Below are 25938 nucleotides of genomic sequence, written 5' to 3'. Positions count from 1 at the left end.
AAAGTCACACATCACTAAGGAAGTTAAAGAAAACTTTGGGAACTTGCATGGAGCCAGTTACAGGTCACTGGAGAACATCATGTGACTCATATAGTCAAACCAACATACCTATTACCATCCAAAAAAGTCCGTAAACAAGAGATTCTAACCGTTAGCTTATAGTGTCACTTGTTTTCTATCTCTGATCTATTTCATGTTGATAATAATGGACACTGTTAACACCAAGTTCCTATAGAAAGTTGAGTTTAGCTTATAGCAAGTTCAATTCTCAATTCACACAAAATAATAGCATAAGAGAAATAGATGCTTCATTTACATTTTACACATTATTTAATATATCCTTCCATTTGTTAGGTAGAGATGGTATATTTTTATGTCCAATATATTGATGAGGAAATTGAGACTAAGAAAATTAAAAACAACAACATGGCCTAGAAGGCAGATCTTTTGCCTCCTAATCCAATGATCCAGTCTCTCCCAAGATCATATTAGATCCAACCCTGGTCAAAATAGCCAGCAATTCTGTAATAACCCTCAACTATTGTAACCATCCTTACAAATGAAATGGCTTAATATGTTTGATCCTGGTCAAGTCATATAAGTATTTTGGCCCTCATTTTCCTTAGTCATTTTAGCACAGCACATGCACATTTAATTAGAGGTGCTATAAAGTCCCTTTCAATTTAATTTTTACTGGATGGATTGGTAGTGCAGCTTAAAGACTTGACTATGGTAAGTTGAGTTGGTTGGCACGCACAGAAAATGCCTAAATTATTTATGTGTATTTTGACTTAATATCAAAACCAGGCATTATTAAACATATTTCACAGTCTTCCAGGTGATTTTCATCTCCACTTAACTAATAACTTTGAGCAATAATTCACTCCTACAGTAAACACAACATATTTACTCTTAGGGCTCTGCTATTCTCTAAGAGTATGGTGTTAGAATGTCATTTCATTTTATGGAGCCTCAGTTTCCATATCTTTACTATTTATCTTTATCTATTACTATTTTCTTATCTTTACTATTATGGGCTTGGGGAAGATATCTTCTTACTTAAAAAATTATATTTATATCCTTATGATAAAAGAGAAATTAATGATTCTGTTGATAACGATGCTAGTGACTTTGACAGTGAGATGAATATAAGTCCACAAGAACTATCCCAACCAAACAGTTAATGGTCAAAATCTATTGAATACTTACTAAGTATCTGGCACTCTGCTAAGACTTTATATATATATATTTATATTTATATTTATATATATCATATGTAAAAGGGAATATATATTATATATATATAATTTAATAAAATAAATCTAAGAGTTATTATTATCTCCATTTTATATATTATTGACACAAAAATTCAGATTATATCAGCTATACCTCCTGAAGATTGCAGGAATGTGAGACTATATTTAATTCCACTTTTGTTTCACCAAACATTTCTGCTTTGTATAGATCAGGTTACATAGTAATGGACCAAGACAGATAAAATATATTCTTGCTTACAATCTGATAGGAAAGGACACACATACTGTTAAAAAAGACTGGCTATGATAGGTGTTCCAACAGATATGAGAGCAAGGTATTAAGGAGCTTTGAAGAACAAGCAAGTCAATGATTTAAGATCACGAAGACTTCGCAAGGTGACATTTGAGGATGGACTTGAAACAGAAGTTCAATATGCACACACAAAGACATTATGGGAATGGAATTTAAGGTAAAGGGAATAGCATGATGAAGGACTTGCCATTTTTAGATAATTGCAAGCACACTGATATGACCCGAGCTTAAAATACATAAGGGATGAGAGGAGGTGAGATAAGAAGGTGGAAAATCAGATTCAACTCAAACTCAACTAAATGACTATTTAACATTTACTATGTGTCAGTCACTCTTCTAGGTCCTTGAGACATCAAGGGGAAAAAAAAATCTCTGGTCACATGGAATTCATATCCCAAGAGGAACATGGGTGTCAAAATATGGAGTTTAGACTTTGTTTTCATTATTTCGTTAAAAGAAAGTCTTCCTTTAAATGAAGGTGATGAGGGCAGCCTCGGTGGTTCAGCGGTTTAGCGCTGCCTTCAGCCCAGGGTATGATCCTGGAGACCCAGGATCAAGTCCCACATCGGGTTCCCTGCAAGGAGCCTGCTTCTCCCTCTGCCTCTCTCTGTCTCTTTCTGTATCTCTCATGAATAAATAAGTAAAATATTTTTTTAAAAAAACTAAATGAAGGTGATGATAGTTCTATCTTCCTTTCTAGACTATGAATTCCACAAGCTGAACTTAATGCTTTGCACATTTCCTATATGAATGATGTACAGTAGCCCAGTTTCAGTGCGGGAGATGGGTAATAGAAGACTACTATCAGAGTCAGATAAGAGATGCAGAATTTTCTGAGATTGGATATACAGGCCACTTCCATAAGCCTGGACTTCAGCTATCATATTTTAGTCCAAGGAAGAAAGTAGTTTGAAACAAAGGAAAAAGACACAACCCAGATGATAATCAGTCATTTTTTTTTCTGCCAATAACTAGAACATGACTATACTGAGTGGTACTTCCTATCTGATATTGGTGGAACAGCCATCCCCTGGTCTATTTCCTATATCCTAAAGTCTCAAAAACCAAGAGTCCCACAGCCATCCAAGGTTTCCCATTCATACCAGGGAAGACATCAGAAGCTTATAACTTAGGCAGCACTCTCTGTACCAGGCTCAAGTAAACTCTATTTCTAGAGGACCTCAGCAGTGGAAATTGGTTCTAGAATGTCAAATTTTATCAGGCAGCTTAGCAAAATCTGGTGATGAAACTTTTCATGAGTAATTCTAAATATGGCCAAAGCAGAGCATTTGGCACTGACCTGAGTACGAACTGAGCCCAAATTTGATACCCAGTCCAGAGCTTCAAGGGAATGAACTCTAACCTGAGTTGGATTAAAGTAAAATTATGGTGAGAGCAAACACTCAAACAAGTCTGTTAGATGACTTTAATGATGGAATGAAGTCTCTGAGCTCTCCATGCCCTCCAAGTTCTATTTGGGAAAAGAAGGGAGGTAACCTGAAGCCTCCAATTCTCATGCCAATAAACCAATTAAGGAGAGTAAAAGCACATATCTCTCAGCTGCCTAAAGCACTCTCCACCTGACAACCAGCATCTCTCTCAGTGATACACAAATTCATCCCTGAGAACTCAGCTTTTTAAAGAGGCTTTGCAAAGAAGTGGCAGCAGTAATTTTTATATCTATTTCTTGTTGATCGAACGAAGGCTCAATGTCATGAAAGGTTCAGCCTCTAATGTTCCAGCATACTTTGAAGGTGGAGGAAAAAGGGAAGAAAAGTCATGAGCACTACACTAAATACTCCATATATACTATCTCATGCAATTTTCATAGAAAACCCTATGAAGTAGGCACTACTGTTGCTATTTTACAAAGGAGGAAACTGAGGCTTGGTGGGACTGAGAGGCTTTCTCATATTTTATAACTAGCTGTCATCATAGGATCTGACAATACAGTTGATGCTCTTTCTACTACACACTCTTTCTCCATTTTCAGAATAATACCTGCATAGGTGGGTGCTTCCCACACTGAACTTGGAAATGCAGAGCTAATGCTCAGGCTGTTTAGTCAAAAGATAGCTCTAAGGAAACTTAAGACATTGTCAATTCTTTGGGGAGAAGAGAAAAGTCAAGGCAAAGTCAGACAGGAACTTTCCTTTCTCAGTAGCAAGGGAATTGTGTTCAGGAATATCTGAGGCATTTTCACCAACTTAGTATTATTTAATAAGTAAGTACAAGTGCAAAAGGCCCCCTCTTCTTGCATTTCACTTCCTGTCCCCAGTCTCCCCTGGGTAAAACATCCAAAGGTGACAGGTCACTGAAGATCGCTGTCAATGTCAAGTCACTCTTTCACTCTAGCCTAGACCGTAAGCAAAACATTAGAAGGTGATTGGAAAATATTTGGACTTTGAGAATTGTATAATGACAGCATTGAAAGACAATAAAAGGCAGCTGAGGTAGTTCCTACTTGTGCAGGATTTGGTTTATTTAGAATTAACTCAAGTCACAGTTCACAGCCCAAAAGTTTTTGATAGCCCTAAATGGATATCTATATTTGAGGAGAATTCGTCTGATAACAATGTATGTGAAAACATTTATAAACAGTAAAGTAACAAATTAACATATAGGACTATATGCCAATGATGAAGTTAATCAGAAAGACCAAGAAAAAATAAAGACAAATATGGGTCTCAGTTTTTTTAGGACAGTCCTAGTTCCAAATATTTTATCTCATTCTTCCTATAAAATTAAAATTTTTGAGATTGACTTTTGGCTTAGAAAATATTCCTGATGGAAAACACAGAAAATGCATAAATGGATAAATAAAAAATTGGTCACAAGCCACATGGCAATATTCAATCTAAACACCTCTTATACCAGAGGTCCTCCAAAAGTTGATCCTAATTGACAGGGTGGTCTTCAAGATTTACCAGTCAATTTTGAGCCAGCAGCTGTCAACACAGGCCCCTCCTTGAGGCTCTTGGCATGTTTTCTGGATGAAGTGACACATTAGCTCATCCCCAAGCCAGTTCTTGTTTACTCTTTGCAACCACAACTACTTCTAACCTCCCACCACCACCCTGGCCATTGCCATAGCACAATCATCATCTGCCATAGTGGTGTTTTAATTTCCATGAAGTGAGAAGGAGCCCTTCCCCTACAGGCTCTAGAAGAACTTGCCTTATACCTTGTTATGATATTCTCACTGAGCACCAATAAATAAACAAATTCATGCTAATACACAAAAGGGGAAGAAATAAACAGCCAACTTCCAAAAAATAAGCATAATTTAACATCCAGAGACAGTGCCCTTGGAAATGGCAATTTTAATCATGAGGACACAGAGAGAGGCAGAGACATAGGCAGAGGGAGAAGCAAGCTCCCCACAGGGAGCCTGACGTGGAACCAGATCCCTGGACTCCGAGATCATGCCCTGAGCCAAAGGCAGACATTCAACTGGTGAGCTGCCCAGGCATCCCTGGAGATGGCAATTTTGAACATGTAACTGAAAATAAACAAACAAACAAATAAATAAATAAACAAACATGTAACTGGATAGACATTTGAGTACAACCAGGAACACGAAATTCCCTTCAAATTATACTCAAGAGACCACCAGCTACACTAAGTTTAAAACCCAACATATCATGCCAAACATAGAGAACCATCCCATTTATTTTTTTAAGATTTTATTTATTTATTCATGAGAGACAAAAAGAGAGAGGCAAAGACATAGACAGAGGAAGAAGCAGGCTCCCTGTGGGGAGCCTGATACAGGACTCGATCCCAGGACCCCGGGATCACGACCTGATCCAAAGGCAGATGTTCAACCACTGAGCCACCCAGGTGCCCCAAAACCATCCTATTCAATGACTATAAGAGAACTACATGGCTGGCAACTATGTAACAACCTCCCCAATAATCTTCTAAATCCATCCATTTGATAAATCATTTATTTATTCAGCAAATAATTATTGATTAACTAGCTTGGACCTAGAGATGTGCTAGGTACTTTGAGGGGCACAACATTGAATAAGATATGTTCTCTGTTTCCAGGAACTCACAAAATCACCTAGGAGACAGTATGGGTCAATAAATAATCTAATAAAAGTAGAACAGTCAAAATCCAACATGGCACATAGCACACTGGGGATTGGAATTTGGAACAAAAAACACCAAGTTCTAAAGTTCACCTCTTCCTTTCCAACTGCCTAATCTTAAACAAGTCACTTAACCTCCTGAAGCCTTCGTTTTATCATTTGTAAAATGAGGATATCACTAGTACCTATTGTGTGAATCACTAACAAAGCATGTATGTTTATGCAAATACCTTATCAGTAGTGAAAGGGAGAGATAAATGGTAATTTTAATGTACTATTATCTAAGAGAAATATCAATAGAATGCTATGAGAGTTTAGAGATGAGAAGAATCTCTTCCAGTCCAGTGGTCTTTTCTAGAACTAATGAAGGAAGGTCTGTAAGATAAAAAGGCAGAAATGGGGAACGGAGGAGAAGGATCTTCAGGAAAAGGGAACTTTACGGCAGAGGCATGGCAGTAAAGTCTACCAGACAGGTTTAGAGAATAGCAAGTAACTCAGAACACATCTGCATTAGTCCTCTGATATCCTCAGCACCTGGGACAGTGCCTGGCACCTACAATGCATTCAATAAAATATTGGTCTTGTTGAATACATAAATGTATGAAATGTTATGTTTAGCAAGGCAAGAGGAGAGATGTGACCAAAGGGCTGGAACGTAGACTGAAGCCAGAGGGAGAAATGTGAATGCTATTCATCTTCCGATCTTCTTCCAGAGACCAATACACCTCTGATAAAGAGGTATCTTCACTGAATGCCATGTTCCCAATTTAATCCCAACAGAGTCACTTTTGTGTGTAACCTGCATTATTGGAATCCTACCCACACTTTTCCTCCATGACTGAGTTGTGTTAAGCTGATTGACAAGGTCTGACCTGAGGTCATTCACGGGCTTCAAATGAGTTCAGTGAATTCAGTCATTTCTGTGAGTAGCACTCCCTGCCAAGCATCTGCGAAATGTTCAGACACTAACTCACCTCCATAGAAACTCAAGAAGACAAGGTGCCAGCGGTCATGAGGATAAAAATGGGGAAAAGAGTAAGGCCTTCAAGTACTAGAGATGGTGATACTGAGGGAGAAGTAGTGTGGCACACAAGCCCTCTCCTTCAGAAACAGAATGACTCCTGCCCCCTGCACACCCCCATTCAGCTAGGGTCTGTGCTATCTGCAGTAAAGCAGGGTTTTCAGAGATGCAGCCAGGAAGGGGGTAAAGTACAGTCCTTCTTTGGATCACACAGACTTAGATGTATGACTGAGCAAGTGACTTAACCTTTCCTGGCCAATTTCCTCATCTAAAATAGAGATTCCAATAACTCTCAGTAAAGCCCCTGGAACACAGCAGGAGTATATTAAATGTTAGTTCCTTACATCATTTGGAAAGGTGAGTGACTGCAAGGGTTAGATCTTTTCCCAATCACTTCCCTGTCCATATCTAAGAGAGAGAAAGAAGCTTTGTGTTCTTTCAAATAGAGAAAAGGAAATCCTAATAAAGAAAATGTAGAGCAGGAAAAGATCACACGGTGAAGAAAATAATTCAGGGCCTGGAGCAGAAATCATCAAAACTAAATGGTGTTACAAGAAATGGCAGAAAGGCAGAAGGAAGGAAAGCAAAGAAACAGTAAAAATGTCAGCTAAGAAAGGCTACTTTTGTGTGGGTCTGCCTGTGTGATGCTCTCCTGGTCCACAATGGCCACCACACTATTGAGAAGGAAAATGACTAGAATCTGAAAGAAGAGACAATGGGGAATACCACTGAGCAAAGGTGTATGTTGGACCTTCAGTAAGGAAATGGGGCTGAGGAAGCAAAACCTAACCTTGAGCAGAGAAGCAGGTAGATCAATCTTGGCTGGAGAAGCAATCCAAGGGTACTGTTCCACAAGAAAGGGGGGAACACAGGAAAGAGCCGGAAGGCTGTAGCATCCCCTAATTCCAAATTAATGCCCTTGTCAAGAGCCCTCACCCTCTGGCTCAGGCTAGGGAAAATACACAGTAAGGAAGCAGGAAAGATCTAGAGCTTAAAGGAGTCTCCCAGGGAGCATGGGGATAAGGTCTGAGAGCTGGGCACTATAACCCTATTGCTGAGACTTAGCCAAGGTGACCTGCCCAGTGTAACCCACCCAGAACTACCAGAAAGAAGGACTCAGTCATGCTCCAAAGCTTGAACTCAACCTCTGTGCTACACTTCCTTCAGAAGTTCTAAAGCCTTTGATGCGGGAAAAGAATCCACTTTGGGGGTACAGAGCAAGTGTTGAGAGTGAAATAAACACCCTGGATTAATCACATTCATGGCAGTGTCTTTATATTTACAATTCACCACCAGCTTGAGATGCTTACCAGATTTGGAATCCCGTCTTCATATCCCAAGTCCCCAGAACCCTCCAGGAAAAGCTCTCCTTCTGTCTTCTCCAGCCTTCTTTGTTCCCTCTAAAGCCCTCCCCAGAAGAGAATGGGTTGTCAAAGGATGCTTACCCTAGGGCAGAATTTGGTGATGGTCAAGAAGAGGGTGGGGCAAGGTAAGGGATTGCCTAACACTGTCCTCTGTGTAAAGGCTGATTTGGGAATCCCAAAGTCAACATGTTATTCCTAACTCCATTCCTGACTCCTTGAGTAATCTTGCCCAGATCATTTAACTCCACCCATTCCTCAGCCAATACCTTGGCTACAGCACACTTCTTTTTCCCCAGGCCTACCTACCTTGGTCAGAACGACTCTTGAAGAAACAGTGTCCTCCAAGTGTGTCAGCAATTCAGAAACTGACAGCTTCTAAAATAGCTGGTGTGTTGTTGCTGAGTGTCTGTTGCTTTCCGAAGGAGTGGTGGTGTCACTGAGGCAGCAGGATTTCCTTGCCAACGTTGCTCCTACCCTCCTCCCCATAAGGCTCTGCCATGCCTCTCCCTGTCCCGACCCAGGAAGACTTGGAGCTCAGGGGCTGTGGCATTTAAGCACTGACAGAGTTCCCACTTCAATCCCCATCGTGGTGCCAGTTCAGCATCTGTCATGATGACCCAGCCTGAACCGTATTTAGAAGCTTCTGACATGGCACCGTGTCCCAGCCCATCTCAGAGTGACAGGAGATTTCCTGAGCACCTGGGCTTGTGATTCCTTCCAGAGAATGGGGGTCAAAATGACTTTCCTAATGGTCTGTTTCCTTCTCAGGAGGGTACCCACCTGCTAGAGGCCTTTCTCAGAGATTCAATCTCCATCAATGCTATTATATCATGCTATTTTAAAAATCCAGACTTTTTATAAAGCTTACAAGACATGTTAGAGGAAAGAGAGAATAATGGGAAAATCTATCAGAAAATGGGTTTAGTGGTCTGTCCATGGACTATTCTTACAAACATAAATGTCCCTAGAATTCTATCCTGGGAATGTACAGAATCTACCAAATATTGCCAGTGAACAGGGAGAGCCTGCCTAGGACTCTTAACTTCTTGGGGGACAGAACATAGTAATTCACTTCATCTTCATGGCAGCCCCTGTGCCCATCTTAAAAATAGCTTACTGGAGTCTAAAAAAAATTGTAAGTTATTCCCTGTTACTGGTTCAAAAACAACAACAGCAACAAAAACTTTTATTTTTTTAACAAAAACTTTTTTATTTACACTCTAATGTAATCTCCACCCAGTCAGGCAGACTGGTAATTGTATAACACTAATTGGGTAGGCCATCATTTTTGAGGGTTACTGCACATGGAATGAGTCTAGTCCTCAACTCTACTAGAAAAAAAGACTTTCCCTATTCACCCTCAACTCTCTGTGCCAGTGTCCCTGACCAGAGTCCCATGGAGATATCCTGTCATTTAAAAGGCATCAGTGTTTGGCCTCTCCCCATTTCTGGGCAAGGACCCAACACTCAGAGAATGTGGTTTTAGGATCATGGCATCTAATCCATTCAAGGATTATTTTCCCCCCTACTGCTCAGATGGGTGTGTTAATCATCACCTCCCTTTGTTCTGTAATAAATTCAGCCCTGGCTAATTCCAAGCCTCTATGCATCAGTGGAGTTTAAAGATGGAGTTTTGACAGGTCAGATATTTAGAATCAATAGACCACCAGCCAGTCAAAAATCTTAAGTAGTTTTAGGAACATGTGGAAGTAATTTTTTCCCAGAATTCACAAGTCTGAAGGATGAGATCTTATTGATGGCATGTGGGCTGTTGTATATATTAAAATATTACTTTATAACCATATTCTATGTATAATCAAAATTGATTTAACAGTGAAGGCAGATTTTCCTTATTATACCAAATATCACATGTATTATCAGATACAAATTACATTGGAGTACACACTACACAGTATCTTTATAAAAAAAAACAATAAAAAAGTAAGATAAAATTATAAGTGAATGTGGGAGCACCTGGCTGGCTCAGTCGGTGGAGCATATGACTCTTGATCTCAGGGTCATGAGTTAGAGCGCCATGCTGAGTGTAGAGCTTACTTTAAAATATATATATATATATATATATATATATATATATATATAAAACTGAATGAGCAATGACTACAGATATAAAACACTAAATGTTGTAGGCTATGGAACTTCACAGAAATCAGAATATTTTGTGTGACATTGGCTGTATACCTACATTTTAATTATAAACATCTCAGTTGCATGCAGTAAATCTTTTTGCAAAAGAAAAGTTGTTCATAAAATATTAATTTCTAATATTTTCAATGAAAAGGTTATTAACCTCATGTCAGTGGATGGGCTTTGGGGGTTTATATGACCTAAAGTCGTAAGTTAAATTCGAAAGAGCTTGCATTTCTCTGGGAAGAGAATGTATGGTATTTATGGGATTCTTAAAGCAACCGATGACTTTAAAAGGATGAGGGCCACTGGTTTGATAGGCTTTCTCAAGTGGGGAAACTGTCCAATTTCTAAGTTCTTCTGCTGTAATGTAAAGCATTTCCCCTTTGCCAGATATTTTCAACAAGGGAAATATTCAAAAAACGACATAGAATACTAGTGGTGCTTCTTCACAAAAATGCATTCTTTGTCTCCCTTACAAGGATAAAGTGGTTGTGTTTCTCTGGGAGCATTAAACTTTCTCTGTATGGTTCCTTATTCCTTAATTATCTGTATTTTTAACCACATATATATGTATGTATAAATGTTTTTATTTTAATTTTAGTCCATATCTGGGGCACCTGGGTGGCTCAGTTGGTTAAGTGTCTGCCTTCAGCTCAATTCATGATCTCAGAGTCCCAGGATGGAGTCCCGAGGCAAGATGCCTGCTTAGCGGGGAGCCTGCTTCTCCTTCCCCGTCTGCCTCTGCCTCTGCCCCTGCTTGTGCTCTCTCTCTCTAAATCACTCTCTTCCTTTCAAATAAAATCTCTACAAATAAATAAATAAATAAACAAACAAACAAACAGACAGACAGAAAAATCATTTGGGGAGGTAGGGGGAATTAAAAATTATCTTTAAGTAAATGAAAATGAGGCCTTGTCTTCAGCCTTGCTGCTTTTGCTCATTCATACTCCCTCACCCTCCTCTTGCCCTGCCACTCAGAAAATCCTCAGTGGCAAAGGAACCTCAGGCTCCCTAGGCTGTTTCTCTTCACATGTGCCAAAACCCCAGTAAGTTTGCTACTGTGGGACACACAGTGTGGCCCCCTCACCAGGGCTGGCTCCAGGTCAGTAGTTCCCATACCTCAGAAGAAACTCTACTCCCAGCCCTCACCCCTCACCCCCTGCCCTGTGTCCTCTAGGGCAGTGCCGGCAAGAGGCAGCTCCTCAGGGAAGGCTGGGCACAGTGAGTAGGTGACACTGCCTGCTGTGGGACTGCCAAGGCTTTTCTAAAGGCCATGGCAACCGAGCCTGCCCACGAGAACATTTTGGTGAGCTCAGTTTGTTTGCTACTGAGAACCTCTTTGCTCTCACAGTCTATTTTTACCAAGCTGTGACGCTGAAGACTCTTCTGTCACAAAAGTGAATGATAAATAGAGTAAACTCTCCATTATCTATCATTCTGTGGTCAAAGGAACCCTGGATTCAGAACCAGGAGGCAGGAGTTTGTGCCCTGGCTCTGACCTTGCTGTGACCTTGAGGAAGCCATCTCATCCTGCTGAGTAGCAGCTAAGGCATCCATAGAAAGTGGCTAAGGAATCCCACTGCTTATTACCCCACTCGAGGAGTCCTCAGCAGGGTGACATAATGCAGATGAAAGCACTTTATCAACTATAAGGTGCCTTCCAAATACAAGTCATCAGCACTACATTTCATCATTTAACCCACAGAGATTTCTCCCTGTGCTCCTAACACGATGCTAAACCGACATTTATTTGTCCATGCCCAGTAAAGTTAGGAAACTGAGGCTCAGAAGCAAAGTGGTAATTTGAGAAGGTCTGCTGGCTGGAAGCCCACTCTCTCTCCTCTCACTCCCCCACGCCTCCCCACCTTGTGCACTTAACTTACTCTCACTAAGCAACTACTGCCTCCTTTTAAAATGGACTTGATGAGAATCCCTAGCTCCTTGAGGCAAAGATCTAGACAAAATGCCTTCCCCGGCATCTCATCACATGACCTATGATTTTGCTAGATCTGAGCAAGGTGTCAGGGTGGTACCTGATGGTAAGGAGAACCAGTAACCACGTCTGCTGACCAATGGATCCCATTGCATCATTGCTGCCATGACCCCTAAGCTGCAACACCTGGTCATTACCCCAGTAATGACCCTGCAGCATGGCAAGATCCTGAATAATCAGTGAGAAATCACGGTACAGTTTGGGTCTCTCCCAGGCTTTGCATGCATTTTACTATATTCTCATTCTCTGTTAATCAAAGTGTGTGGCGTTTTTTCACTGATCAAGAAAAACAGCCCATACCCTAACGAGGGCAGGCAGATAGTTGTCTTTAAATGATCAGATTACATTATGTACTCCAGGAGATCTGTTCCATCACAAACTGCTTTATCACTGGGCTGTAGGACAGTTATTATAGCCAAATTGCTTCAGTCATTATCAGCGACAGGAGGTTTGTTCACTCCAATGATAAAATGTTTTGTGGATAACCCCATGGGATTCACAGACCTGCAGCAGAACTGTTCTTCTGCCCCCTTAGTGTGAAATAAAGGCCCATCCCAGAGAAACTGCAAGTTCTCCATAGAGTTACTCAGCTTCTCTAGGGTCCAACATTCCTGTCTTCCTTCTCTCTGGGTTTCCGTGAAGCTCTTTTCTCAAAACATACCTCACTTCTTTGCCCCACTGAGTCATTATGAAGGCAGGACTCGACAACGTTTACAAACTCTGTGAGGAAATGCCTAATGAAGGATGCTGCTATTCTCATTCCTTAAAGGAATTTCTGGAGCATACTGCTTGTTGCCACAGAGGAAGTGACTTCTCTTCCCTCCAGAAAGACCCTACTGTGGTTTGAGTTGAGATTGCACATCTGGATTCAGTTCTCACAAAACTATTTACCCATGGAGATAGATGTTCTGCTAACTTAGCCTTTAGAAGAAAGAATGTTTCTTGTCACGCTCTTGAACTAAACTACCTGTGAAAGACTTCCTTCTTGTCATTATAATTTAATTATGAACCATTGTGGTCCATACTAAAATATACTCCATTAAGCAAGGAGGGAAAGTGAGTTTTAACACATATGTCAACTCTGGTCATTTGATGGTGGGAGTCAGGTGCACAAAACTGAGGAGTATGAGGCCCAATCCAAGCTCAAAGGAAAGAGCGCCAGATTGATTAGTGATGTCTGCCATGAGCACAGAGATGGGGGATAGCAGCCCATGTGCTGCATATTCGCTATTATATTCTTTCCAAGGTTTCTACTAAAATGCTGTCATGCATGAATCAGCATGTTGTCCCTCTTACCTGCTTGAGGGGAATAAAGGCTGTGTGTTATTGTTCATGTCTTGCGCCATTCTTTCCAAGTGGACCAGGATTTCTAAAGGCAACAGATAGGCCACTACTCTTTCTCCTGTAGCAATACGGTCATCATGTTAGCAAACTTCCTCTGCTCTGACAGAGTTGTGGTTTTAATGGAGAACTAATGTCTTCATCAGTATCTGTGCTATTTCACACTTCATTTCCTTCCCCAACTCTTGGATGAAAACCATCCGGTCCTGGTGATTTACTTTGTGGGAGTTTCTTTCAAGTTAGTTTCCTTCCCTAGGGATGCCATGTAAGCATTTTCAGGGCTCCAGCTGGGGAGCACCCAGCCTTGAAACATCAGTGTGTGATCAAGTCATTTAAGAAAGCCAAAGGCCTTGGCAGGGACCTAGCAGTGAGGTCCTTAGCCTCCGTCTTTGAGGCTGATGGTAACAGAAGCAGCTGCTACTTTTTCTGCCTCTCAGGCAGCACTGGTTCAGTGGCATGACATGGTCTAGATTGTTAGGACCCTGAGTGCCAGGAGCACATAGAAGGAAAACACAGACTCTTTGAACTGTGATCCACAGTTCAGGCCTCTCCATATTTCTCAGTACAGTTCAAACAATCTCCAAACAAACCTCAAGGCAAGAATGGTCTTTTTTTTTTTAAGATTTTATTTATTTATTCATGAGAAACACAGAGAGAGAGGCAGAGACACAAGCAGAGGGAGAAGCAGGCTCTCCCTGCAGGGAGCCTGATGCAGGACTCCATCCCAGGAACCTGGGATCACAACCTGAGCCAAAGGCAGATGCTCAACCACTGAGCCACCCAGGTGCCTGGCAAGAATGGCCTTAAACTTCTTTTCTATGACCTCTAAGACAGTCATAATTTCAAATATCCCATTCTGTGGCTTTTGAAATACATTTGCTTTTAAAACATATAGATAGGAGATAACATCTGTCTTGAAATGCCATCCCTGGGCAGCCCGGGTGGCTCAGCGGTTTAGCGCCACCTGCAGCCCAGGGCCTGATCCTGGAGACCCAGGATCAAGTCCCACATTGGGCTCCCGGCATGGAGCCTGCTTCTCCCTCTGCCTGTGTCTCTGCCTCTCTCTCTCTCTCTCTCTCTCTCTCTCTCTCTCTTTCTCTGTGTCTCATGAATAAATAAATAAAATCTTAAAAAAAAAAAAGAAATGCCATCCCTTGGCATAAGTACACAATAAAATACTTAACTTTTAATTTGGTACATTCTGGCCAAATGGTACGACTGGCAGGAGTGGGAAAGAAGGGTCAAGGAAAAAGGGGCACGACTTAAAAAAAAAAAAAAAAAAAAAAAAGCTAAAAAAAAAAAGTTTTAAGAAACCAAGTATCACTTGGTTGTAACAGTCACACAGCCTTGAGGGCTGGGCATACATGGCTGGTGAAGGACAGGTTCCTCCGCAGCTTCATCAGGCAAGGCCACATCTTATTCTCCACCGAGACGCTTCTCAAAAGGATTGAAGATAAAAGACCCAAGATGAAGCTGCCTGTTGCAGAATCAAAATCCACTGGCATAAAGGAAACCTCTCTCCGAATGCATCCTTAGGGCAGAAGCCCACATGACGTGGTCTCGTTTTTAGCCTTGAACATAATTTAAGGAGGCCAGAGCCATGATGGACCAATGAAGTACCTGCCAACTTCAGCAGAAGACACATGAGCACCTTCCCTCAAACTCCACATATTGTGCCAAGCCTGAGACCTTCCCAGAAAGCCTGTTCAGTGGCATCGGCCTGAGCTGTGTAACCTCTGATGTGATTTTGCTGCTACTATTTTGGGTTTTTTTTTTTAATATCTGATACTCATACCTTGATAACTATGAGCCTGCCCTTCACCATCCGACAGGTAAGCTTTAATCAGAACACCAGACAGAGTTCAAACATTATTACCAAGAAGAGTAAGAAAGAACAGCTTCAACTGCTCAATGCTTGCTGATATTAAAGCACAGTGTGCGACATATTTCTCATTGGAGGACCTGGTGGGTCATTCTCAACATCAGTATGTGGGACCTTGGGTCTTTGCCAAAACAGGCAGTCAAAACAGGAAAGCCTAGCATGTCACACTGGCACTCTGAATAAGTGTTAGCATTTATGCCACCCAAAAAAAGGTAGCACCCATGAGCCATTTTCATACTACAGCAAATGCAAATTTTCAAGAACAGATGAAATCATTACACTGTTCAGATGTCATCCAGCCATATACAATCAGATAGAATATTCCAGAAAACAAATGACTAGGAAAAAAATTATATCCGTAATGTCAGAAAACTCCTAGTTTGGAATAAATTTCCTTGACAACAGAGAAACAATTTTCCTTACCCAAAGACTAGAAATGTCCGAATTCCAGCTGTCAGAGGATAACAAATTAAGGGTGAGTTTATGTCTCCATTGATAGGAGATACTGTCTCTGCTTGGCTAGGTATTCTAAGTTCTTAGTAAAGCCCAACATTGACTTCAGTGGGAGTTCCACGCACAGTCAGCTGCTCACATGCAGTCCCCCTGAATAAGAATCAGGGATGTTTCTCTGCTAAGGAATAGGAGTAAGCTGGGTGGCTCCCCCTTCTTGCAGTAGGAGAAAGGCCACTTGACAGGTTCTGAGTAACAATAATACCAATCATTGGCTCCAAACCTGGGGCAGAAGATCTGTCAAATCCCAAGCTCTGGTCCTCCCCCTTTGCAGGGCAGGGTCTCCAAATGGCTCTTGAGCTCTCCTTGGCAGTCATTAAGTTCACCTTGCTGCAACCACAGGTGCCATGTTCTACTCTGCCTCATAGCCTTGTTTGCAACACCTCATTGCTTTTGATCTTGGGGGGCAAACATGAAAGTCACCATTGGCCTGGTAAAAAATAGCTTCCTGCTCCATTCCCTGCCAATTTGCAGCACACACTCCCAAAGGTCACTGGCGCGATGTGAGTGCTTCCTATGCCTACTTGAGTCTTGCTGGTTCTCCAGACCTACAGCCCCTAAGGGGTTCTTTCTTCTGTGCTGTCCCTGCTGCATGTGGGAGAGGGCCCTGTCCCCAGCTGTGTTGAATATCTGAATGGGACTCTTGAGCAGTTTCTTCAGCTCCTAGGAATGTAGGGCTGTAGTGGCAGATGATGTAAGTGTGCTACAAGGAGCGCAATTTTTCTGTGCTTGAAAGCAACAGGGTCTTCAGACTGAAACCAAGACTCCCAGTTCTCGAATGGTCCATTACCGAGAGGCAAACTTGTTAGGCACTCTCTTTTTCTAAGCCTTGTTACAATCCTGGAGCCAACCAGTAGTGCCAGGTGTTTAACCCCTCTGTCTCCTTGGCAGCCTACCCTAACATAGCCTTGAACATCTACAAATGTCCAGACTGTGTGCCCACATGAAGTATGGCTGAACTTCCCAGGTGGGCTAGCCATAGGAGGCTTCATAGTTACTCTTTGGCTCTGGGAAGGCTGACAAAGACTTTTTTCTTGTCCAGGAAACTGCCCTAGAGCCCACAAAAACAAACTCAAACCCTCAGCTCAAGCATTTTAGAGCAGTATAGAAACAGAGAAAGCAGCCCTGAAAAGAGGTTGGGAGAAAGGGAGGCATTTCATTTTTTTTAAGTACAAAGACCCAATCCTGACATTTTTCCACATTGCTAGCAATTGGCTTCCAGCCTGTTCTCTTTAAGACTTAATTTTGTGACAAAATTCATCAAGGCCACTGCTTCTAATTATAAAACACATTTTAAAATGCAGTTTCATTATTTTGCAGTTCACACAATAAGGTTTCAGATGGGAATGGAAGATGCAGGAGAAAAGCTGTGTGCCCATAATATGTATGATGCTACACATGTGGGAATTGTCTGAAACTCCTGTCTTCCTAACTCAGCACTAATATTTCACACATAAGGTTGTTTCACATTTTTCTTTCTTTTTCCTTTCCAGTTTATTGGCCTTCATGCTTATGTAAGACAGTAATTCTCTCCATGAGATTTTTTTCAATAAAAATTGGTGAATATTTTCTTGCCCCCTACAAAGGTAGACATTATTTCAGCAAATCTGAATTCATTCTATATAAAATCTCTAAAATTAAAACGGCCAAGAAGTGGTCTGTATTTGGAGTGGGAGTGGCCTTAACATGAACACTATAGCCTGTCTATAATGGCTTTGTCCACCTTTCCAAGTCTTATTACCAGAAAGGCCAAACAAAGCCCAAAGTCCTAGCTCTCAAGAGTTGTCACATGACAGCCAGGTGATGACTGGGGGATCACTAATCTTCATGTGAATACTTGGAAAAGCCTCAGTCTGATCAGCTACTTTCTGGCATACTGGCAAAGCCTTCTTTTTCTCCAATCTGCAGTCAAGTCAAACTATAATTTTAAGACTAAATGTCACAAATGGACAAAGTCAGATGAACCTTTGGGGACCAAGGAGTCCCCTGCTTGGGCTTGCCAAACCCAGGATCAAAGGAAGCTTGGAGTTGGTGCAATATCACAGCCCTGGAACAGAGGTCAGGTATTTGGCCTTTTCCCAGCTTCCAATGATACTGAATACAACAGATAAATTAAGATCAAGGCACACGGCAGTTCTAAAAGCACCAGCCTGTCCCCAGGAGATCCCAGGGGAGAGCCATCATCCACTGCAGGCCAGATCTTGTCGTCACTTGGAGGAATGCCTGTTAACATGGGGATGAATTACATACAACAATGTCTAATCAAAAGCCCTACAACATGATCACAGAAGGGGGCAAACTCATCAAGAACATTCACTTGGCCAAGGAAGGATCCTAATGCAACACAGGACGAAGTTGACAAAACTCCCTATGCTCCGGCTCCTTATTAAGCATATGTGTGTGAAGAGGTGATTACCCAAAATAGCAAGAGAGCTCAAGTGCTTACGGGAAAATCTGACCCTTTAACTTAAGGCAAGCGTGGCCTACCAGCAAATCTCAAAGACATGAAATATTTCTGGGCTGGATAACTCAAGCCAATATTCATTTCAGGGTGGGGGATTTCCTTAATCCAACTCTGGTTTCCAACATTGATGCACACAGGCATTCCAGCTGTAAGCACTGCATGATTTGATAGTTCCTTGTTCAGTAGAGCCTTGGTGTTCTACCAGAACCTACCACTGCCATTAAGAGGGCAGAGTCCCAAGGCCTCCTTGGCTGGAAGAATTATAAGACACTAAGCTTCAGGCTTCACTGGCCCAAGAGTAAGGCCCAAGAAGGGAACATAAAGAATGTAAACCATCTTTCCAGGAGCCATCTTCATGGGCAGCAGAGAAGTCACCTATCTGCTTTTATTTTAGGGTTGCCAGGAAGGCCTCTCTTGCTTTAAGTTTGCCTACAGTTCAATACTGAAGATCATCTCGGTCATAGTTTTCATTTTATTTAAAAGAGACTTTTCAATATATAGGAGCTCCTTTCTTTTAAAAGGCCATCTGCTTTTTAAATAAAGAACAATGTGCTTTAAAAAAATGTTTTGGGTACCTGGATGGCTCAGTTGGTTATGCATCTGCCTTCGGCTGAGGTCATGATCCCAGGGTCCTGGGATCAACTCCCACACCAGGCTTCCCACTCAGTGAGGAATCTGCCTCTCCCTCTGCCCTTTCCTCTGCTTGTGATCTCTCTCTCTCTCTCTCTCTCATATTCTCTCTCTCCCTCAAATAAATAAATAAGATCTTTTAAAAATATATATTTAAAAATGTTTATGAAAAGTGAGGTCTGAACTGCTACAGTGATTTTGCTTCTACAATATAGAATATAGAGCCACTCCAGGGCCACAAGACTAAGCTAACACACATAAGAAAGCTTTATATTTACACAACTCAACACATCTCATTACTGTATCTCCCATGTTACACATCCCAAAACAATTGGAGTTATTTCAGAAAAACAATCAATGAATAATTCGTAGACAGACACAATGGGAGATGCCAATAAGTAAAATAAGGGGCTCTGTCCCAAGGCATTTACAACCTAAAGTATAGACAGTATGGAGATATAAAATTATTGGGCCAGAAAAAAACCTTGGCATGCTTATCCGCTAGGTAATATTCTCTCTGCAAGAGTCTGGCAACATCACTCTCAAGAGCAATTTTACAAAGACTCAGAGTTCCTTGCTCTAGGATAATTGCGAGTGAATAAAGGCAGACAATGTCATAGGTCATGCTATCCTACTTCAACTCCATGATCCTGGTCTAGGCTCCAAGGAATGCTTATGTATGGAAATTCAGTGAGACCCAAGACTTTGTTACAGCAGCCCATTCTTCCCTATCTGTGTCCCATTGAGATTTATAGCCCAGGTGTAAAAGGTCATCTATGAAACAGTTCATCTTTCTAGGCAAGGTAATGTTCAGAGTTTATCCTAGGTCTTGCTTGCCTTCTCCATCCTCATCCATAAGAATTAGCACAGACTTACTACTGGCACCCATATAATGCAGTGGTGATTTATATACTTTCATGTGGCATTTGTCATGGCTTAGTGTAGGCTCTTCTTGTCTTCCCTACTAGAATATGAATGACTTGGGAGCAGGGACCATATTTTATGCCCTAGAGAATCAACAAGGACTAAGCCCAGAACCAGCCATCACTAGATATATTAACTGTCAGTTTTAGTTGCAGTTCTTAACGAACACACCCAAATAAAGCATGCTTTATTTGGTCAAATATATATATCAGTCAAAATGTCAAAATGATATATCAATGCACCTGTGCAAATTATACCCAGGCCTGAAATGCTAAATAAACCAAAGCAGAACAATGGATTCAAAGAAGACTAACTGATGACACCTTTTTATAGGAAATGCTGATGATGTCACATTTGGAACATGCTGCCTAGTACAATGAACATAACAAATGACATGGAGGGCATCTGGGTGGCTCAGTTGTTTAAGCAGCTGCCTTCAGCTCAGGTAATGATCCCAGCGTTCTGGGATCAAGCCCTGCATTGGGATCCCTGCTCTGTGGGGAGCCTACTTTTCCCTCTCCCTCTGCTGGCCACTACCCCTGCTTGTCCTCTCTCTCTCTCTCTCTGTCAAATAAATAAATAACATATTTTTTTTAATGACATGGAATCCAAACTCTGTCTTCAGCTAGAATAACCTCTCCAAAAAAGAAAGGGGTTAATGAACTAAAATTTAATAATATTGTTCTAGAGATGGAGCTTGAAAAGTGCAAGACTTGTCTGGAACATCTTGTTGCATCAGAAAGTAAGAAAGTGCTCAATGAAAAATGAGAACATGTCAAAGCATACAAGAATATGCAAAGCATATACAAAGCACAATTGGAAAAGACTTCCACTGGCCAAGTCAGGAGTGATCTGAGTATCAACATAAATAAGAACAGGTTATAATCCATTAAATAATACAGGAACCTATGAGTCTAAGAGACTATTTAAATAAACAAATGCATAAATACATAAACATTTCACTTAGGTAACTAATAAAAAATAAAAGCTCCTCCTTGCACTAGAAGGTCAACTAATACATACAGAAGGAATGACGGAGATAAAGATATCATCATCAATGGACTTCCAGTCCAGTTTCTGAGCCAGCATGTAAGGAGCTTAGACCTGAACAACTGAAAAGCCAACAACTCTTCTTGGATGTGTCAGAGAAACGAGGTCACAGAGCAAACCACTTTCGCCCAGAATTGAAGAGATAGACAGAAAGATACTAAGAATCAAAACTTACTGGAGAAAACCATGAGCACAAACCCCTGCAGGAATAGTGTGAGTCAGAAAAACTGATTATAATTGACCAACTGCTAGAGGCTCAATCTGGACAAGTATGAGAGTTAGAAACTCCAGGGGAACCTAGTCATAGGGGGCTATCACACTTGTGTAAGTTTTCCCTCCAAGAGCTCTACCAGGAACTCTTCATAGCAACTAGCAAAGAAAAACCTCCTCGTGTTTCCAGCCTGGGGAGAAAACAAGGAACCATTTTGAAATATGCCACAGCATTCTAGTCTTAAAAAGGCCCACCGTCAGGAAAAACTATTTACCAGAGCCTAACCTACCTAGAGAAGAGAAATGCTCAACTCTGGCCACCCTCTAGGCATCCAGTCCCAACCACAAGGGAGAGAAGAGGATACTGGTGAGAGACACCAGAAAGATATGGGTGAAGTTCATGGTCTACAGGAGACTACAGAACACTCTCCTCCCTTGACAATGTCTACTCGCACTCCATGATGGAACTAAATTAAAAAGCAGTAACAGAGCTGGAAAATCCCCAAATCCTTGGAAATTAAACAACACACTTTTTTCTAAAGATTTTATTTATTTATTCATGAGAGACACAGAGAGAGAGGCAAAGACATAGGCAGAAGGAGAACAGACGCTCAACCACTGAGCCACCCTGGTGCCCCTAAATAACACACTTCTAAACAACACATAAATCAAAGAAAAAAAATCCCAAGAGAATTTTTTGAATACTTTAAATGAAAATGGGAAATAATCAACAATGGATACTAAAACAAATGGGTGAAAGTTTGATTAGGAACAAAACATACAGTCTCAAGATAACTCTCTATAAATTGTTTATTAATTTCAAAGTAGAACCAACTAACTTTATGGTGGAGAGAACCATCTGGCACTATCTTAACCAAGTGACCAAAGTGAATATCACCAAGATGGTGCGACTAACCCTATTGTGTCAATTATTTCACAATGTAATCATATATCAAATTATCACATTGTACCCCTAAAATTTATACAATGTTATATTTCAATGAAATCTTAATACAAGTGGGAGAAAAAAAAAAAACAAGGGGCAAGGAAAGCAGCTGGGTGATATTGTCTCAAAAAAAAAAAAAAAAAAAAGGAAATTAAACATCACCAAAATTGGGATAAAGCACTACCATGAGCTTTTGATATGGCAAACTGAGGATATATCACTTCTGTGGTATTCCTGCCAAAGATGTATAATCTGAATCTAAACATGAGAAAACAATAGACAAACCAAATTTAGGAACCGTCTACAAAATAACTGTGCCCTTCAAAAACTTAACAAAGTCAAGAAAGAAAAGGAAACGCTGAGGAACTGTTCCAGATTAAAGGAATTTGACAACCAAATGTGATGCATGATCTTGGATTAGACTGTGGATCCAGGAAAAAGGAATAGCTGTAATGAATGTTAAGACAACTGGTGAAAATTGAATATGGACTGTGGATTATATAACAGATTAGATTAATGAATGAGGCCTCTAATTTACTAACAAATATTTGAGAAAACAATTATATATTTATATGTATACCTGTGTGTACATATGTACATGCATTTGCAGCTCATATGTATTATGCGTGTTCGTATATAAATGTGTGTTCATGCATATACATGTTTATTCATACCTGTGTGTGCTCATATGTATATGTGTATGCATGTATACACACAGAAAGAGCTAATAAAGCAAAATATAAACAATTAGTGAAACTCAGTAAAGCGTATATAGACAGAAATCCTTTGCACAGTTCCTATAACATTCCTGTAAATTTGATATTCTTTCAAAATCAAAAGTTTAAAAAATACTTAATTCTGGGAAACTATCAAAAAGATTGTGAAAAAAGTCACGCTGAGAGCTGAAACGATACTTACAGTTTTTAAAATTAGATTAAATCTGCAAACACACCAAAATTACAGACGTTACAGCAAAAGTTTGCCTAATAAAGCTGAAGATTGAAAATGGGTTCTCTAGCTCCTGACTACCTCCTGACTACCTCCATTCACGTGAAAATTTTTAAAAGTTATATTTGATTGGGGCACCTGGGTGGCTCAGTTGGTTAAGCATGTGCCTTCGGCTCAGCTCGTGATCTCGGGGTCCTGGGACTGAGTCCTATGGCCAGCTCCCTGCTTAGCCTGTATACCTCCCTGCTCATGCTCTCTGAGTCCTATGGCCAGCTCCCTCTGCCTGTATACCTCCCTGCTCATGCTCTCTGTCTCTCTCAAATAAATAAATAAAATCTTTTTTTAAAAAAAATCAGATTTGATTATGGAATATTATATTTAACTAGTTATTGCAGCACTGGATGAAATGCAAGGTCCTGTGGAGCAACAGAAATAATTAAGTTTTGAAAATGCAACCATACCCCTGACAATAATCAAAATAATCAAATAATCAAAAAGGAAATGAAGAATTTGGTCAACATTGGACCAATCCAATGAGTGATCGACCTTTAATTCAGGGTAATGCCTTGGCCCAATGTCCCTTTCCCAGATCCAGGAGTTGGGGTCTCCCTAGAGCAGGGCCAGGACGAGGACAAGGTGAATAAGGAAAAATTGAAAGTAGCGCCAAAAACATCAGTAATCAAAATACACAAAATTTTAATGCAATATTCTTAAAAATAAAAATACAAAAGCCAGTGATAAAATATCAAAATATCATATAAAGACAGTGTTATGGATGGACTGTGTCCCCCTAAAATTTGTATGCTAAAACTTTAATCCCCAATGTGATGGTATTTGAAAGGGGGACTTGGAAAAATAACCAGAGCAAGGAGACCATGAGGATGGGGCCCTCATAATGGGATTAGTGCCCTTTTAGGAAGGGACACACCAGAGTGTGCTCTCTGACTGGTGTACACCCTGTCTGTCTCTTTGCCCCTCTCTGTCTCTGACTCTGTCTCTATCTCTGTATTTCTCCCTCTCTTTCTACCACATACAGCCATATGCAAGCCAGGAAGACAGCTCTCCCCAGAAACTGACTCCACCAAACCTTGATCTTGGACTCCCAGCCTCCAAAACTGAGGGAAATAAATGTCTGCTGTTTAAGCCGCCCAGTGTGTTGTGGCAGCCTGAGCTGACTAAAACAGACAAGATCGGTATTACTGCCACCCCAATGTTTTGACAGGTTAGCTCACCATGGATTTTTTTTCACGTTGAATTCAATCATTGTCAATATTGCACTAAAACATTACTCACCTTGATAGTGAGGTCAGTGTGCCTCGCCCAAGTGCTGGCCCTCCCCTGGGAACATGGTCTAGAGCTGAACTCTGCTCCCACCACAACATCCTCACCTGTTGCCAGTGGCCCGCCCTCCTGCAGCAAAGCAGCCAAAGCCCCGTGGTTCCTGGCCGGTGTTCCGCCAATGTCTTGCCTTGTTAGGCAATGTTGAGGTGCTCACCAGCTCCCTGCCAATTCCACCTGGCCAGCCCTGCCTTGTCTGCTTTCCAATGGCCTGGTTCCAAAGAAGGAAAATATTAAACAGATGTCTCACCGCCCTCCCTGAGGGGGCAAAGATAAAGGCTGAATAGTAAGTGAGATGGCAAGTTGATAAAGGAGGGGTCGAACACCGTGACTGGCGGCCCAGGGTTACTTATACTACTTAATAGGGAGTCTGGGAGAAGAGGCGTCCTACTGGTCATCAAAGAATATAATGTCTTCCATTATACATGTACACATAATGGGACACTAAACACATGTTCTGGTAAGTTCCCTCAAGAGAGAAGGTAGGAATGAAGATGAAAGGGGAGGTAGAACGGAGGAAGGGAAGCTGAAGATTAAATGCCTACTCTGCACCAGGAGCTGTGCTAGGTGCTTCCCATATTCACTCACCGAGTCCTCCCACCTCATGCTGAGCCGGGAAGGAATCACTCTGCCCCTCTGCCAGAAAGCTTTCAGGCGCATAAGAGCATGTATTTATAGACATCTGCATGAGAGACCATCAGCCCTCCCTGCTGGAAGGCAGAAAGCTGTGGCCTGCCAGGTGTGCTTCTGCATCTGAACACGAAACGTACGAGGTGTCTCGGGCCGGTGCCTGGGAGATGATGGTCCTTGATATTTCCAGAACCTGACCTCTGTCAGCACTGCATGGGCCCCAGCCTCTGTAGCTGGAAAACACACACCATTGCTGCCAAGCTGGGCGGGGCCCTCCTCAGAGTTACTGCTGCGGCAGCACCTGTTTCGTTGCTATGTGTTTTACCCATCTCCTAAACTCACCCTGCCACGCTGAACGCTAGCAAAATACAGAGTTGTGCTCTGCAGAACCATGTCTGTCCTCCGCCGGACTCCTAATCCATCACTCCCAAATAGAGGATGAACTCAGTTCAGGGTGTTCCAAGAGCTACCCACGGACCAAGTGAGAAAGAGACAAGATCTGACTTCAAAACCAGAATAAGCACAAATATCTGCAACGAATTCAACATATCCAAAAACACCCTGATTAAAAGTTGAGTTAGGAGCCAATTTCTCCTCCTCGTAGAAGAAACACCTGGAATATATTGCCTCGGGGTGGAACAGAGAGGCATGTTTCCGGTGGCTTCCCAGAGAGGAGAAATCCATGGAGGAGACCAGCTTTCTCTGCATCTCTCCTGCACTCCAAAAAAAAAAAAAAAGACCTAGCAACTCCAAGATTATCAAGCCAACTGCAGCCCTGCAGGCCAGCTGAGGAGTCCCTGGAGCAAAACAAAACTTGGAGAGAGAAAGAAAAACAAAGAAGAGGAAGAGGGAAGGGAGAGCAAAGGAGGGGAA

At 41.4% G+C, this 25938-nt stretch overlaps 1 protein-coding gene across 2 annotated transcripts in view; it reads right to left on the bottom strand.

Annotated features, from left to right (window-relative positions):
* TBX15 (T-box transcription factor 15) overlaps window positions 1-25938 on the bottom strand; it is a 110155-nt gene that overhangs the window by 55357 nt on the left and 28860 nt on the right. The window contains exon 1 of one of the 2 annotated variants that reach the window (XM_041757450.1): window positions 8358-8542. The exons of the other annotated variant lie outside the window; for it this stretch is intronic. The gene's annotated coding sequence lies outside the window, so the exon portion shown is untranslated. Of the gene's footprint in view, window positions 1-8357; window positions 8543-25938 lie in introns of those variants that run through there. 2 annotated transcript variants of the gene reach the window in all.

The sequence above is a fragment of the Vulpes lagopus genome, chromosome 5 (genome assembly GCF_018345385.1).
Source record: "Vulpes lagopus strain Blue_001 chromosome 5, ASM1834538v1, whole genome shotgun sequence".
Taxonomy (NCBI): domain Eukaryota; kingdom Metazoa; phylum Chordata; class Mammalia; order Carnivora; family Canidae; genus Vulpes; species Vulpes lagopus.
This window is presented reverse-complemented; position numbering and strand designations above follow the sequence as displayed.